At 38.7% G+C, this 17,839-nt stretch overlaps 1 non-coding gene across 1 annotated transcript; it reads right to left on the bottom strand.

Annotated features, from left to right (window-relative positions):
- Window positions 1-11,776: 11,776 nt before the first annotated feature.
- TRNAQ-CUG (transfer RNA glutamine (anticodon CUG)) lies at window positions 11,777-11,848 on the bottom strand. The gene has a single exon. It is a non-coding gene; the product is annotated as a tRNA-Gln (tRNA).
- Window positions 11,849-17,839: the final 5,991 nt, after the last annotated feature.

Below are 17,839 nucleotides of genomic sequence, written 5' to 3'. Positions count from 1 at the left end.
GATACGTCAACAAATATGCCTAACTTGGAGTCAGGCCACAAAGGGAACACTGAAGGAGGAAGATTCGATCCGGTGCTGTGGATCGAATTCGGCGTAGCTCAGTGGTCAGAGCGCTTGGTACGTTGAACCAAGGACCCGGGTTCGATCCCCAGCGTCGGAGCGAATTTTTCTCCTCAAATATTAATTGTCAACATTACAGAGATTATTCTGTAGGACAAATTAATAAAATCCATAATGTATCTTAATCGGCTGAGGTGCCTGCCTGACGAACTGCAACTGCAACTCGGGGGTGGGTTTGATTCCCGCTTGGGCTGATTAACTGGTTGGATTTTTTCCTAGATTTTCCCCAACCTTCAGGCGAATGTCGGGTAATCTATGGCAATTCTATGTCTTATCATGCCAAATACCATCTCGCTATCACCAATTCCATCGACGCTAAATAATCGAGTAGTTGATACAGCATTGTTAAATAACCAACTAAAAAACATTCGCAACCTGATTCGTGCTGAATCTCTTTACCTATTATGTAAGTTATCAAACTTCGGTAATGATTAATGGAAACAGTCAGCCCTCTGAGCTACTTCCGGCATCAACGTTACATTAAATACAGGGACATCATTTTATTTTTACTTCAATTTTTATTGTACCTGAGTTTTTTAATGTACTTCGCTCCCACCCCTTCTACTAATGCAGTTCAACCGTCCTCCACACAGACCCAAGACCGTATATACAGTCATAGTAGCCTTACGGCCATAGTAAACAGTACGTTCCAAAAATATGTTCGCGTTTTCCAGTGACGAAAGAGCTTTTAATATTGAATCATTTTCGCACAGGTACTGTCGTCCATTTGCCTACGTCGTATCCCGGTTTCTCCCACCAGCTTTTATTCGCCAGCTAGTGGCTAGGCTGTCTTAGCTCTTTTCTGAGAACATTAATTTCTGTTAGGAATTGGACGTCTACGTAATATTATACAACTGTTTAAACTAACTTAAATAAAAGGGCCTTGTTAAGTAATTAACTATCACGTGACTTCCTCCCTTTCTACGACCCTACGACATAACCACTTGGACGGACAATAGATAGTATGTCTGAGTAATTTTATCTTTCCGGATCGGGCAGAAGTGAAGATTGAATTTACAGTACGTAAGGTACTCTTTTATAGAGTAGGTACAGAATTATTTCAACATGAGTTACTAGTACGAAGGAAGAAACTGGTAATTGGGATTAGGTACAATAGTCTATAGTGCGATAATACGAACATTAGAACTGAAGCCTGTATCGAAATGAACGGCCACCATTTTAAAAAATGTGTTTAAATATCCATATTATGGTTATTTATCAAATTTAACTTCATTCTCTATAGTGTACGCTAATGTGCTGTAGACAGTATAATATACACTGCATAATGAATACGTCCACATGAACAGCTCAGTTCGTGAGTAAAAACACTTATTGTTAATACTGTACTGTATTTTGATTAAACAAAAACCTAATGAAAATGATCAAACTGAAAATCGCGATATTTCCTAGTTTACGTAAATGGATGAACTACTTATCTTCCCTCCAATACCTAGTAAAGTCATTTGTTTGTATATTATCATCGAACTCCAGTCGTGGAAGGGGGTTGGAAACGGTGTTGATCCAGAGGTCTAGGCAAGTTAATATTAAAAATATTAGTAAAAATAAAATGATTTCCCTGTATATCGTACGTATTATACGCATATTATCATAAATCACAGTACACTGCGATAAAAAATTGGAACTAGGCTATATAATTGAACTAGCAGTTCACAATGTCGTAAGTAAGTAATGTTTGTCAGAAAACCAGCAGTAGCTGTTAAATGCAAGTAAAATTTCTAGTTTTGATTGTTAAGCTGTCAAGGATGTAACCATACTAATAAATTGTCCTTTCGAGTCTTCCTTCATAGAATATTAAGAGACTGTGAAGTCCTACTATGATAATTCTTTGGTCGGCGGGAAAAGGCACATAAGTAAAAAAAAAAATAATTTTTCAGGAGAGACTTTCTTTTTAATTTATTCTTAACTGAATATAGCTATAAAAATGAAATTCATGTATGTTGATTAAAGTAAGACCCCTTTCAATTTAAAATACAAGAAATCTTATTATTTCAAAATTAGAAAAAATAATAGACTTATGTGATTGATTAGGTACAACAGAAAAATCCCTCATGTTTATCGTACGGTTCGTCCTCCCCCCACACGTTGTCAGCACTTTGTTTACGTTTTCACTGTGCCTAAACGAGACGCTCTGCTGCTGCTGTTACTGCTACTACTACTACTGCTACTGCTACTGCTACTACTACTACTACTACTACTACTACTACTACTACTACTACTACTACTACTACTACTACTACTATTATTATTATTATTATTATTATAAGGTACTTAGGAAAATATTTGGGGCTAAGAGGGATGAAGTTACAGGAGAATGGAGAAAGTTACACAACACAGAACTGCACGCATTGTTTTCTTCACCTGACATAATTAGGAACATTAAATCCAGACGTTTGAGATGGGCAGGGCATGTAGCACGTATGGGCGAATACAGAAATGCATATAGAGTATTAGTCGGGAGGTCGGAGGGAAAATGGCCTTTGAGGAGGCCGAGACGTAGATGGAAAGGTAATATTAAAATGGATTTGAGGGATGTGGGATATGATGATAGAGACTGGATTAATCTTGCACAGGATAGGGACCAATGGCGGGCTTATGTGAGGGCGGCAATGAACCTCCGGGTTCCTTAAAAGCCAGTAAGTAAGTAGGTAAGTAAGTAAGTATTATTATTATTATTATTATTATTATTATTATTATTATTATTATTACCGTCATCGTCATCATCGTCATAGACTCTGAGAGTCAGAACTATTTTGAAATTTCAGTTATAGAACGGAATCAGGCACAAGAGTCAAAGAGAAAAGGTTGCCACATGCGAAGCCCAAAGCCCATTGAAAGAAATTCCTCCCGTCGCCATAACACAGGAATCCCCATCATCTTTTATCCTATCTACAAATTACCTGCCAAATAAGCCCTCTTGTAAGTATAGACCCCCCCCCCCCATACGATCTACTTTTCTGTCTCCAGAGTATAATTTTTAATTTTGTGTTAGTCGAAATACTTTATGAAGGCTCACACGTTCGTTAATATTGTTTTACAGGTACAATCTAAGTACTATTTTAAGTAAGCTTACGTCTCTTTTAACATTCCTATAGCGAAAAATTGAGTTTCCATCCAACGATAGCAGATGTTCAATTTTTCTGCACAAACGCGCACAGTCTTTGTAGTTAATCATTTTAATCTCGGAGTCAATTCAGAATATATGAAAGCGCTGCAAAAATGCAAAATTAGAATTGCAGTTGAAATCAAAGTATTATAAAAACACCTAACTCAGAATTCATTTTTCCAACAAAAGTCTAATTGGATGTGCTAAAGACAGTTTATAAAAACCCATTTGTTTGATTTCGGAGGTTGTCCTCTTAATTCACAGTATTTTTTTAAGTGGGTTATTTTAGGCGCTGTATAAACTTCTCATGTCATTTAGTGTCTGAATGAAGTGAAGGTGATAATGACGGTGAAATGAGTCCGGGATCCAGCACCGATAGTTGCCCAGCATTTGCTCATAATGGGCTCAGGAAAAACCTCGGAAAAAAACCGCAACCAGGTAACCTGCCCGACCGGGATTCGAACCCGGGCCACCTGGTTTCGCGCTAACCGTTATCCACAGGTGTGGGTTTCATAGTCTTTCGACGATTTAATAGGTTGTTGGAATCTGGCAGTAAGTTAAGTCATGAGTAAAGCTGAGACATCTAGGACGTTTGTCGTTAAGTTACGTGCACCCAAACTATAGCACAGCAAGTAGAGAGAGCAGGGAAGGTCAGTTCACAGGCTCTGTACGCTGTTCTACAGAGTAAACAACAGAGAATAGGGTGTATACGCACATGACAAATAAATTGGAGCTCAGGTTACGTCATCAATACTGGATTGTCAAGTCTGTTGCAGTAAACACTACCTTACGTTTTGATTACGTCTTCAACCCTTTTATAATGTGTAGCAAAATAGACTGCAGCATCCAGCCATGTCCACCGTCTCGTTACAACGGGTTGCGGCGGTAGAGGGGTCCAGGAGGTATTTCAATGAATTTAATAACTCGTCCTGGTGCCTTAAAATATATGTATTTCTTTGAAATTCAATATGACACTGTTCACATCACTGTAGCAGGAGTGAACTCGATCGGCTATTCGATATAGCCCATGGGCTAGGATAACTTTCGGCTAAAGTAGCTACCTGATGTTCCTTATCTGCTTTTAACATGCAGCATCCGTGATGAAAATAATTACATTATTATTTTTTATTTCGTCTGGCCAGAGGAGTGTCATAGGCGTTTGAAAAACTTTGATTATATTTAAATGATCCACTTCTCAAGAATTTCAGAGGTTAACAAAAAAGTTTCATTGGTTTTGTCTGGTGGAAGAATGTCCGTAACGACGTTTGGAACAAATCGTCCAGCGGCGTCTGTGCTTTCATCGATAGAAATACATATTTTACTATCTCCTATGCGAGATATAACATCATAATAGAATTTCGGTATATAGTATTTCCGTAAAGTTGACTGACTAGGGACTTCCCTTTTCACGTATTTCCGCATAAAGCTTTTAAATTGTGTATTTTCAACGTTATTGGTATATTGACACATACCATCATTTCACATATTTAAATTGTGAAACAAATCTTTTTATGTGATAAACATTGCATTCTAACTTACATGCGATTCTTGTCCTTCTTCAGTTGAAACTGTCATCTGTGCTTTTCTTTTTTCGTATTAAAATGTTGTGTTACGAATTTACGTTTGATACCTTTAATTTGTGTTACATAAATTTCATAGGATATTTACCCCACTTACTGCGAAATGTTGTGTGTCTAATTCCTCCATAAACCTGTTTACTGTTGATTTAATTGATGATTCTGCCATTATAAATATTACAAGTTACATAAGGTAGACAATACAACCCTGGAGGTCTGTTCACTACACAACTTCAATGTATTCTGTTGCCTGAGTTGCATGTCTGTATGCAACCACTCCCCCATCCCTTCACATTATTTACCTTCGACAAACATCGCAATACAGTTAACTTGATATCGTCCTGCAGTCCTAGATGTCTCAGCTTTAGTCATGAGGCATTACAAAGCATTGGTTAACAAACTGAGCCATTGCAATCTTAATGAAGTTTTGACGTTACAACAGCAAGATGTTTATCTATTGAAGATGCTCACAATCTGAGAGTAGAAAAGACAGGTGAAGATAATAAATTACCTTCGATAATATATCCAGTAGTGCAATACATAACTTGTTCAAAGTGGAAAGTGAAAAACGTTTGCAAATAAGTATTGAAATCGGCTGTGTTTATATGCGATTACATCAGAGCTTGAGAATATTCCAAATAGTAACTCCACAAGTTAATTTCTCTGTCACGTGATGCATATTACTGTATAATTTTTAGTCCACTGAGATCGAAGTATTTGTTATAATAAAGTCATAGTAAGTCAATCCATTTCTTATCAGTTTTCCTTGTCAACTAAAGATTTATTTCATTGTGACTTAATTGAATTCAGAATCCTGTACCAAACATATTCAATAGTATCTCTATGGAAACAAACTTTTGTTAACTTCTTTTTTAATTCATTGTTATCTCTCTAGTATCTCGTTGTTGTTTCTGGCTGTGCTCATTGATAGCGTCACTTACCAATAAAGTGACGTTGAAACTTAAATTAATAACCCGGCGTACTCACACTCATATAAATTTCCAGACTGGACATCAAACCTGGAATTTTCAGAGCTGGAAACTAGTATGCTCACTACCAGACTACGGAGGCAGTCAAATTCTCTCACAAATACACTACTGTCCGTTACTCAGGAGAAGACGAGGGGCAAGAATGTGACCTTCTTGACTATCGCTGTTGATTATTATAAACATCGCTCAGATAAGCATCCCAGTAGCCAGGTTATTACTCGTGCAGGAAACATGAGTAACAATGCATATGGAAATTAAAGCCAAGTTGAACAGAAGGAGACCTAATGTTTCCGCTTACTACATTACAAATATTGACGTGTTGTCGTACGTTATCTGTTCACATCCCTTCCCCCTCAGTCCGCTCTCGTCTTCTCCTCGGTCACAGACAGTACACATACCTGTACGCTTCGCTGCACCTGTTATGAATGAAATATTGTTGACAAATATCTCATATTTTAAAATATAGTTTTTTGATTACCTTGTCAATAATACAGGGACATCATTTTATTTTTACTAACATTTTTAATATTAACCTGTCTATACCTTTAGAGAACCGGAAACATCGCTTGCTCCCCCCTCCAAGACTGGAGTTCGATGATACTGGCGTAAAACACAAATTACTCTACTAGGTATAGGAAGGAAGAAAAGTAGTTCATCCATTTACGTAAACTAGAAAATATCGCGATTTTGAGTTTGATAATTTTCATTAGGTTTTTCTTTAATCAAAGTACAGTACTGTATTAAGAATAAGTGTTTTTACTCACGAAGTGAGTTATCCATGCGAACGTATTCATTATGCAATGTATATTATACTGTCTACAGCACATTAGCGTACAATATAGAGAAAGAAGTTAAATTGAAAAATAATCATAATATGAATATTTAAACACAATTTTGAAAATGGTGGCCGTTCATTTCGATACAGGCTTCAGTTCTTTTGTGCATATTATCGCACTATAGACTACTGCATCTAATTCCAATTGCCAGTTTCGTCCTTCGTACTAGTAACTCATGTTGAAATAATTCTGTACCTACTCTACGTACTGTAAATTCAATCTTCACTTCTGCCCGGGGTGGTATCCGGTGTGGCTTAGTGGATAAAGCATCAGCACGTAGAGCTGAAAACCCAGGTTCAAATCCCGGCGCCGGAGAGAATATTTCTCCGTTCCATTACTCTTTCATAGTCGAATTATTAGGCCATCCATAACAACGATCGAGTTCTCAGGATTATTTCGAATCAACTGTTCCCGGAACCATTCCATAAACCTCGTCCTGTCCAGCTTCTCGTGGTAATTCTTGGCCGAATTTGAAAACCAAAAACCTCGTGTACCTCGTGCAGGTACAAATCCATTTTCGGTTCTTGCATATGTCACGTTTACTTGCGTAAAAAATGATGCGCCTTGAGACCAACACAAAAAAATATATTTATACACAATCCACGCTATATTGACATTATTTTGGAGTGATGATTTATTAATGGATATTTAAGACTAATTTAGAAAAATGTTAATCGTATTATCCTTGCACCAAAAACCGGATGTTACCTAAACCAAATGATCCTATTTTAATTAAATGCATATGATAACAATTAAGAAACATGTTAAAAGAATCATCCTTGCACTAAATATGTACACTCTGGACCAATATTTAATTATTTAAATACAATTTAAATTAAGAAACATGTTAAACGATTTATCTTTGTACCAAAAATGGATATTTCCTGGACCAGTAGTGTAGCCGGACTAATTATTTTGGGTGGGCCAGATATGCTGGGTTTAGAAAGTACCTGACCTATCTCCTAACACACCCCTGCCGTCAACTCTCTTGAAACTCGTTTTCGGAAGTCTTATTTAATAACATGAAAAATTATGATACATAGTCATGCAAGGCATACCTATACAAACGCTTCATAAGGTGAACTGGAGCCGTCAAGATTTCCTAGCAACGAATCTGTCGATCATTGATAATGGGTCCTTCAACATATCCCAGCTTTTCTCCCTCTCGATGGATAAAATTGCTAGATTACAAAGTCTTGTGATCGACATTGTTGTCCTGATGTAAGTTTTTATTCATCGTAATGCACAAAAAGTCCTTTCTGCGGATGCAGTTGTGATGGGACAGATCAGTATAATTTGTAAAACTTGGAGTAGGTCCTGGAATGTGTGACGGTTCCCCAACCACACCAATATTTAAATAAGGAACTTGGAAAACCAGAATGAATTCAGAAAAGGAAAAGAAATTCAAATTACCAAGCAACCCTTTATTATAATTATCTCTTAAAAAACATTCAACAAGAAGAATATTCTCTTTAATTATGATCTCTATCCAAAAAGGACATTAACAAGAAAACTTCCGACAATAAGTAATAACAATATCTTCCTACATCATAATGTCTCTTAATATAGAATAACAAAACCTTCGGGGGAAAAACTAAACAAATAACCAAACTATTTCCATTGAACAACAACCCCTTTTTACATATCTTTTGAAAGCTGTTAACCCACTCATGTCCCATCTCACAAGCACAGTCTCAAGTTCCCGGTGTATACTTATCGGATTCTAACCTCAATTTTAAGTTGGCTGATTCCTCCAGCTGAGCTGATTCCACATTCTTAATCGTCCGTCTCAGGGCTAGTCGAGAACTGACTTCCCGTTCCAACCACTATCACTACCCTATCCCTCTCCAATCGAACATTCAAGTAGGAGGTGGAGGTGGATCGACGCATGCGCACCAAAATAGCTAAAGTTTTTGATACACCGGGAACGATGTTACAAATATATATATATATATATATATATATGTATGTATATACAGGGTGACCCACAGGGATATGACGGTTTTTATTGCCTTGTTGTGGGATATTTAAGTGGAACTGAAAGATGACGCTTATACAGGAAAATTCTACAACATTGCAATTTACAAATCTGTAATTATTTCTTAAATATTACATTTTTTAAGTAGCCTCCATGACATTCTACACACTCTTGCAATCTGTGCTGGAAGCCCATCATAACTCGCTGCAATAAACCAGCATCAATTGCTCTAATTTCATTTTGGATGTTTTCTTTTAACTGCATAGTGGTGCGTGGCTTATTGCAGTACACCTTACTTTTTAAAAAGCCCCATAGAAAATAATCGGGTGCCGTGAGATCAGGAGATCGCGGCGGCCAGGCTACGTCTCCAAACCTTGAAATTATGCGTCCAGGAAACATGACTCGCAGACAGTTCATTGTTTCACTAGCAGTGTGCGCTGTGGCGCCATCCTGTTGGAACCATAGCTCAGCAGCCTCCATATCGGGCAGTTCCAGCATTGCCAGCATTGCTTGGTATCGCTGTGCATTGATGGTCACAGACTGGCCACGTTCTTCAAAAAAATGTGGGCCGATAATACCGTCGGCAGAAACGCCGCACCACACTGTAACCTTGGGGCTATGCAATGATTTTTCGTGCACTGCCTCTGGTTGGCTGTCACTCCAGTACCGGAAATTCTGTTTGTTAACTGCTCCAGACAGGTGAAAGTGTGCCTCGTCCGACAAAATTAGTTTGTTAAGCATGCCTGGATCTGCATTCAAGATTGCAAGAAACTGTCTGCAAAATGCCAACCGAGCAGGCTTATCTGCATCACGCACACAATTCACCATTTGAATTTTATACGGGTGGAATTTTAGGTCCTCGTGCAGAATACTGCAAACGCTTGTGCGCGATAAATTCAATGCAACTGCCTGCCGCCTTGCAGAACGCTGTGGACTTCTGATCACTGCTTCCCGCACTCTCTCGATGTTTTCCGGTGTGCGGACTCTTCTTGCACTACCAACGAACTCATTACGCAGACTGCCGGTCTCATTAAATTTACGCATCCACTTCAGTATAGTGTTACGTGAAGGTACTCTTCCATGCCGTGGGACATAAAAATGAAGTTGAAATCGTCTTTGGACGTGCGTGATGGATTTTGACTCTATAAATGCAGTCACTGTGAAGACACGTTCTGCCACCGTCCAGTTCGCCATAATGTCGTGAAGTACACTGAAAATCAAAAATGCATGTTATGAAGGTTATATAGCAACCAATTGTGTTTCCCCCACACAAAACCGCTAGAAACGGCAGCGTTCTAAAAACCGTCATATCCCACTGGGTCACCCTGTATATATATATATATATATATATATATATATATATATATATATATATAGAGAGAGAGAGAGAGAGAGAGAGAGAGAGACAAAATAGCTAAATTTTCATTCTATCGGATAACAATATAAAAGGCAAGCATACCGTAACAAATGCCAAACCCATGCTCATGTTCTGTAGTTTAGAATATAGGTCACACACATGTTTTGATTTAATATTCATTGATTTCACTAGGGAACACTGTTTTTCTAGAAGTTGTTTGTTTATGTTTAACACACAATTTGAAGATCCCTAGGGGAAAGGAACTGGCTATCCTACCCCATTATCTCCTGGCCTAGTTGCCTCATAAGTGGCGCCTTGCTGGTATCACTTGTGAGGTTCAGACCTGTCTTCGGTCAGTTGACTAAACAACAACAAATCAGCCAGTTCTCGCGGCATCTTGAAGTTCATGAAATCGGAAGACTTTGGATCACAAGCTGACACTGCTTCACAGAAAACAGAATTTTCTTCAAACCGTCTTTTCATTTCGAATATGACATTATCAAGTATATTATATAAACTTGCTCTCAGAAAAATCTTATCTTGTTGCTCTGAATCGGAACTCTTCAGTGTAGCACCATCGTCGTCATGAAGTGGTAAGCTATGTTACCAGAGATTAGGTGGCCGATGGTTTCTCTTCTTCTTGTGCAGAGACACTCATTACGAAAACTTCTGCCATACAAACAACACTGCAATAAAATTCTTCGAATTTTTCTTCGTTTCGAAGCTTTGAAACGTTTTCTATCATTGCCTTAATGAGGGACAGAACATTCACTCATATCCATTTTTGAAGAATGAAGTGCTTCCGATAATGAATTTACAAAAGCAAGAATATCGTCTAAACATACCAAATAAAATAAGATGTCAAATTTCTATAGCTGATGTAACAATCCAGTAGCCTCCACAGCTTCCTTCTTTTTATCGCTGCCGGACAATTCTTTTAGGCCCAACCTAACACGGTTAAATCGACTCTTGAAGAAATGAACGGTCTTATATTTTGAAACCCATCTTGTATCACAATGTTGTGGAAACTCTTCGGTTACAATTGACACAACGAGACAGATCTGCAACAAGCCCCTTCATCAAGCCTGTTTCTAATGTCCCAGATGAAGAGGGAAGTTCAATGTGTCATGTTTAGAAGACGATTATGGTCTTCACGTTTAAAATAAGGCCCATGAATGAATATTTGGTCAATATAGTTTAATTAGGTCAAGTTGGTTTCAAAACTACTTCGTAAAATGACTGCAATAATCTTTTGACGTGTATCTCCATTCAAAAGGTACTAATATGTCCAGCATTGTGACAAACAATACCGATAATATCCAATCTGTTCAATCAAAAGCAACTCTGTCCAAATTTTTATATTTAATTTCTACAATGACAATTTAATTTGATTTGAATACTTAGTTTTACTACATTCTGAACAGATTGATATTAATAATAAGGTAGTCAGTAATTTTAATGTTCGAAAGATAATAAAATGCATTTTTTGTTCACACCATAAAATTCGATTTGAAGGACAAGTCTCTTGAATATTTGCTCCTCATATGTAAACGGTAATAGGAGCAAGTTACCTGGTTGAGGTTTGTTCCGGGGTTTCCCCTAACCCAATATGAGCAAATGGTGGGTAACTATCAGCGCTGGACCCCGGACTCATTTCACCTTCACTTCATTCAGACGCTAAATAACCTGAGATATTGATACAGCGTCGTAAAATAACCTACTGAAAATGAAATATTTATATGAACGGAAAAACGTTCATCCTACATTAGTAATATTCGTGAGGGAAAAATTTAGCAGGTCCCACCGAGATTTGAACTCGGATCGCTGGATTCAGAGTCCAGAGTGCTAACCATTACACCATGGGACCGTCAAATCTAGCGCTATTCATCGATATTTCTGAGCCTGTATCTCCGCGGCGCACGATTCTGCTGGAGATATTGAACGGGAGACAGAGACAGAAAATGAACCGCAGCGCGAGATTTGATTCACTCACGTTGTGATTTGAAACTGTGTAACGAGACACTGCCAGTCTTGGCATCACTACCACCAGCACCACCACGATCATCCCATCACAACCACCATCTCCACCACTACCAATCATATTGTAGACTTTTTAATAATAATAATAATAATAATAATAATAATAATAATAATAATAATAATAATAATAATAATAATTCTTTATTTATACTGATAGAGTTAAGGCTATAGGGCCTTCTCTTACACTCTATCAGGTTACAAAGTATACAAGCAGTTAAAATTTAACTAAAAGATAAAGAACAGATTACTAACATATACAAAAAAATAATAATAATAACATAATAAAATTAACACTAAACAACATGAAAATAATACCATAATAGAAAAAAAGAAAGTAAAATACATTGGAATATAGTAAAAGCAACTCATGTAATACAAATAGTAAATATGGAAAACGTAAGGAAGAATATAACAAAATGGAATGTAATAAAATAATAATAAAAAAGAGAAGAAATACCGTCGCGCGGGGTGACTTTGTGCCAGAAGGGTGACTTGTAAACTTCGCACTACAGTTAGAAATATACTGAAATAAAAGCATTCTTAAACATAGTATTTAAAAAAAACCGGCAAGGATTTTATTAATTAATTTTTGCATCCTCCCCTCGGGGTCCTTAATTCTGTTGCCGCTTCTTCTATGGCCCGTCGAACCTCTTCGGCAAGTTTCGCAAAAATACAGAAGAATTGGTTATATAATTGTTTTATAAATTCTAACTGTAGCTCTTTTCAGAGCAGACTTGATGATAAAAGTTTCTCAACCGAGTAACAACACGCATTTCCCATATTTATTCTGACGAAACTTATTCCGACAAAGCGGGAGAACAGACAAGAGTGCAAGGTAAGGGAGTGAGGCAGTAAATGGGGTTGTATATAGCTACCCAAGCATTTAAAAACGAAAGCGGCACATTTTAGATGCTGAAATGGACTGGAGAAGACGAAAATTGCGCGCGAATCACATATCACCTTCCTTCGCAAGTCTCTCATGGCTCCGACTTAAAGAACGCAGCACTTTACACTCTTTGTCTTTACTCTTTCGAATTCTGCACACGTCAACACCAAATTACCTTTCGTCTCGTTTCTCTTATCTATACTCTAACCACGACGTAAATACCAGATCACTTATCTGTGGCACGCTAAATATACCTCTTTATAGAACATCTTGTTATTCCTCATCTTTTACAATATCCACCTCGCGTCAATGGAATTCCTTGTCACAAAGTATTAGGGGCTGCAAGACAACAAACACCTTTAAGAACAGCTTAAAAGATAACCTTATTAGCATTTCACTCCAATCATACTGATTTAAAATATTACTGACTACACTGTTGCTTTTTTCTTTAGACATCATCCTGATTGTGCTGCATTTTCAAAATTGTCTCATAATAATCTCTTTCTATTATCTAATATCATTTGAAATATATTAACATTCTATGTATTTTAGTTTAATTCTGCTACACAGTTTATTTCAGTGTTTAATTAATAGTTCATAGTATTTTGTTGTTTAATTCGTAAATAACTCTTGTATACATGTAACTCTCATCTAAATCAAAATGTTGAATTCTTTGTAAATTCATGCATATGTATATACACTTTTTGCTGGTTGAGTGGAAGAGAAGGCCTTACGGCCTTAACTCTGCCAGCTAAAATAAATCATCATCATTATTATTATTATTATTATTATTATTATTATTATTATTATTATTATTATATTTCTTATGGGGTTAGTGCCTGGCTCAGATCCAACAAAAATTAAGACATTTTAAAAGCACTGAAAGCATAAATAGTCACTTATTAGAACATAAAAAAGTACAAAAATAATAGACTACATACTGGGTGTTCATTTTAAAGTGTGTCATGACGTCAAGGTCTTAAAGACTACTAAACGTAAGGAAGTAGACTTTAAAACCTTGTCACGGTCTTAAAGAATACTTCCTTACGTTTTTCGCGAATGGCACAAAGTCACCCTCATGGCACAAAGTCACCCCTCGCGACGGTACTAAAGTTAAATAAAATTCACAATAAAAAGGGTATGATAATAAATTCATTTGGTGATCAAGAGTACAAAAAAGAGGAAAGGAAAAGAAATATATATATATTACAAAACTATCGCAGAGAAAAGGGCTTATAGGCCTAACTGAAAGGAATCTGAATTGAAAAAGTGCAATTTCAGCAGACTTTTTTCTACAGATGAAACATTTCTCTTTACGCTTGTAAGCTTGCGATTCGTCCACACCTGTGGAGTAACGGCTAGCGCGTCTGGCCTCGAAACGAGATGGCCCGAGTTCGATTCCCTGTCGGGGCAAGTTACGTGGTTGAGGTTTTTCCCGGGGTTTTACCTCAACCCAATATGGGCAAATGCTGGGTAACTATCGGTGTTGGACCCCGGACTCATTTCACCGGCATTATCACCTTCATTTCATTCAGACGCTAAATAACCTGAGATGTTGATACAGCATAGTAAAATAACCTACTAAAAAAACCTTGTAGTTCAAATGCAATAATTATTTGTTATTACTGTAAGCATTCAGTTTTAATTCATTCTCAAGTCATACTGAATACAATACTGGGTGTTCAGTTCAAAATGTGTCTTGGCTCGCTGCATGCCGTCATGTGGCTAGCTGATGAGCCTAGAGAATTCAATCTTCCTACACTTCCGCAGCTCAGGTGTATAATCTAAGAGGCAGAGAAGTTGGCTAGCAAGTACGGCGTTCATTCTGAAGAGTACGTGCCGATACGTACGGTAACGCCAGTAGTGGCAGGAATGTGAACTGTATGGAAATACGTACTGTCGAGATATGTGGAGAGGGTTAAGACGATTACTTACGTATTTGTTGACATTAACTTCGACGGTCAACATGGACACGGAGCATTTGATTTGTGTTGTGGAATGTTACCATACGCAACCGATGATAACAAATACCCTGCGTACGACTTGCCGGCGCAAAACACAGTTCGAAAGAGGTTATGGTAGCACACAGACCGTACAGACCGCCATCTGTTGCTACGACGTTCAAGTTATACCGTACACATTCTCAAGTTCAGATTGAAGAACGCCTTAAATAATAGGCAGCTTCTCTAACATATAAGTTGAAACTCGCTTCAAATCGGTGACCCAACAACAGTGACGCCATGTTATTCAGAGAAGTTGAGAACCAACCCTTCAGAACTGCCTTTCAACTCAAAATGGCGCCCAACTTTCCAGGTTTCCCACACACCGTGAGGAGACGTTTTAGAGAGCGTGGAATACGGTGTCGTCGAGCTGTGAGAAGAGAAAATTTGACGATGGAGGATGCCGTGGACCTTCTATCGTATGCTACTCTCCGACAGGACTTCCAGTAGCAACGATAGTCCTGCCCTAGTTTATCGTATGCATGGCCACCGATACGATGAACGCTTCGACTTAACAGGTCGGGTCGCGTGAGCGTCGAGTGTTGGGGTGGATGTCATACGATGGGGCAGGACTTCTGGAACGCATCCACGATCGGTTTACGGCAGAAGTCTACGAACACATTTAGGCAAATATAATGATCCCTTCCGCCCGAGAACGATATCCAGAAGCAACACTTTTCTTCCAGCGGGATAATCACCCGGTACACACCGCCAACCGGATTCAAAGATGGTTTACGAGGAGGCGGTCGACTAGCCTCCAAAATAACCAGATATGAATCCGATTGAAAATTTGTGGGCTACAGTCAAACCAATCCTACGCTCTAATTGGGCAGAACAACCACCCGTTCGGATAGCTGACGAATTGTGGGACAGAGTTCTAGCTGCGTGGGAGGAGGTGGCCATGAATTTAACCTGTTCCATAATCTTGTGGACTCCATGCGCGTAGAATGAGGGCAATTGTTGACGCAGATGGAATGTGGACGAGATACTAGTCCCCACCACAGGCCTTTTTTTTTTTGTTAATATATCAACAAATGGTTTGTTTTTTGTTTATTTAATTATTTATTTGTTTGATATGCGTCCGGTATTTTTGTTTATACAGGCCAGGTCTCGCCTATTAATACCCTACAACTGATGAGCAATAATATTTTTACAAGGCAGGCATAACGAAGTTTATGAACAAAGTCCATTTCACATTTAAACTAATTAATTAAATACTAAAATAAAAGAAATAATTTTACCGTACCGGGAGACAAATTTACACCCTCTGATATGGATGTCAGACATTCCACCACTGGACCATACACAGCTCGTAAGGTTGACTATATTGTAGACCGATAACTTTCAATGAAGAGGCACCACAGCACTGCCTTTATGTGCAGTTCGTTTACACGAGTGAACCGCGCGTTAGAACTTAGCATTTCTATCGACCAGGAGTCGGCCCATTCTTTTCGCCGTTAAGTGTACCTATTGCATAAGCGTCAAGAGTGAATGCTGGAGGACCATGACGAACAAGTTGCCGACCAACCATATACCAGACATGTTCGATGGGCAACATGTCTGGCGAACGTGCAGGCCAGGGAAGCAATGATACCCGTCGTTCTTCGAAGAAGGCTTGCACAATCCTCGCCACATGTGTCCGGGCATTGTGCTACTGAAATAAGGTATGTGGAGTTCCCTGAAGGAGGGGCAGTACTCGGGCTTTAAAACCTCCCTAATGTAGCAGTTGCTGTTCAGATTGCTCTTAATACGTAGGAGGCGAGATCGCATATTTTATCCAGACCATCCGCTATGTCTTTTAACAATGCCGGCTCTCAGACTGCGTTCACCACGGTAGCTTCTAGCACGTATGCGGCCATCATTACAGGACAAGTTGAAGCGGGACTCGTCCGAAAATTACATTTTGCCACTCAGCACGCCAGTGTCGGCGTTCACGTGCCCATTGCAATCTGAGGCGTTGGTGGTTTCTGGACAATGGTATGCGAGCCACTAGTCCAGCCCTCAAAAGACGACGAACCGTTGACGCAGACAGGTCCACACCCGTTGCAGTACTCCAACGTCGACTCAACACTGTGGATGAAGCTGTACGATCCGTCATGGCCATGCGGACAAGATGGCGGTCATTCCGTGCTGTGGTCACATTACGTGGTCCATTACCCGCTCGTCTCTGCGTACGACCCTCTTCTATCCACTGGTTCCACACACCCATCAGTCATAGCAGCATGCCCTGTACGAGCCGAAATGCCACGGTATGACAAACCTGCTTCCCGGAGACCAACCATTCTGCAGCAATCTGAGCCCGAGGTACTGCCCCTCCCTCAGGCAACTCCACATGCCGTATTTCAGCAGGACAATGCCCGGCCACACGTTTCACTGCAGGCTCTGTAACCTTACTTTCTGATCACTCCTAGTTCTTCATCTATCAATATGATGTCTGGTGAAATTGTTGTTCACCAGAACCAAAACATAATGAACGAGGTATTCATAGGAGAATTTCAGAATTATTAATGTTCTGGCAAAAATTCATAAATGATTAACTTTTTCTTTCTGGAGGGTCGGTCGGTAATACACTGCATTTAGTAATGGAGCCATTAGCAGTGGAAACTTGTAGACATCCATAAATAAATAAATCAAGAAGTACTGAATGAAATACAAAGTTATGGTTTTATTAAATTGAGGAGTGTGATCCCAAAACGCGTAAAGTCCATTTGTGCGAGATCGTGGGTATTTGCTTGGTTTCCGCACAAAACCAATCCGCGGAAAGTCTAAAATTCCACATTCAGTATTCCCAACCTAACACACATAACAATTTCCCTCTTCTTACCGCTTAAGTGACATATTGATTTTACTGCTTTAGGCTTTTAACATATTATTTTTAGAGACGTTCAATATAGTAATAATTATAAATTGGAAACTTACCACTGCAATTTCA

The sequence above is a fragment of the Periplaneta americana genome, chromosome 8 (assembly GCF_040183065.1).
Source record: "Periplaneta americana isolate PAMFEO1 chromosome 8, P.americana_PAMFEO1_priV1, whole genome shotgun sequence".
Classification (NCBI taxonomy): domain Eukaryota; kingdom Metazoa; phylum Arthropoda; class Insecta; order Blattodea; family Blattidae; genus Periplaneta; species Periplaneta americana.
The sequence above is the reverse complement of the archived record's forward strand: the minus strand, read 5'-3'. Positions and strand labels throughout refer to the sequence as shown.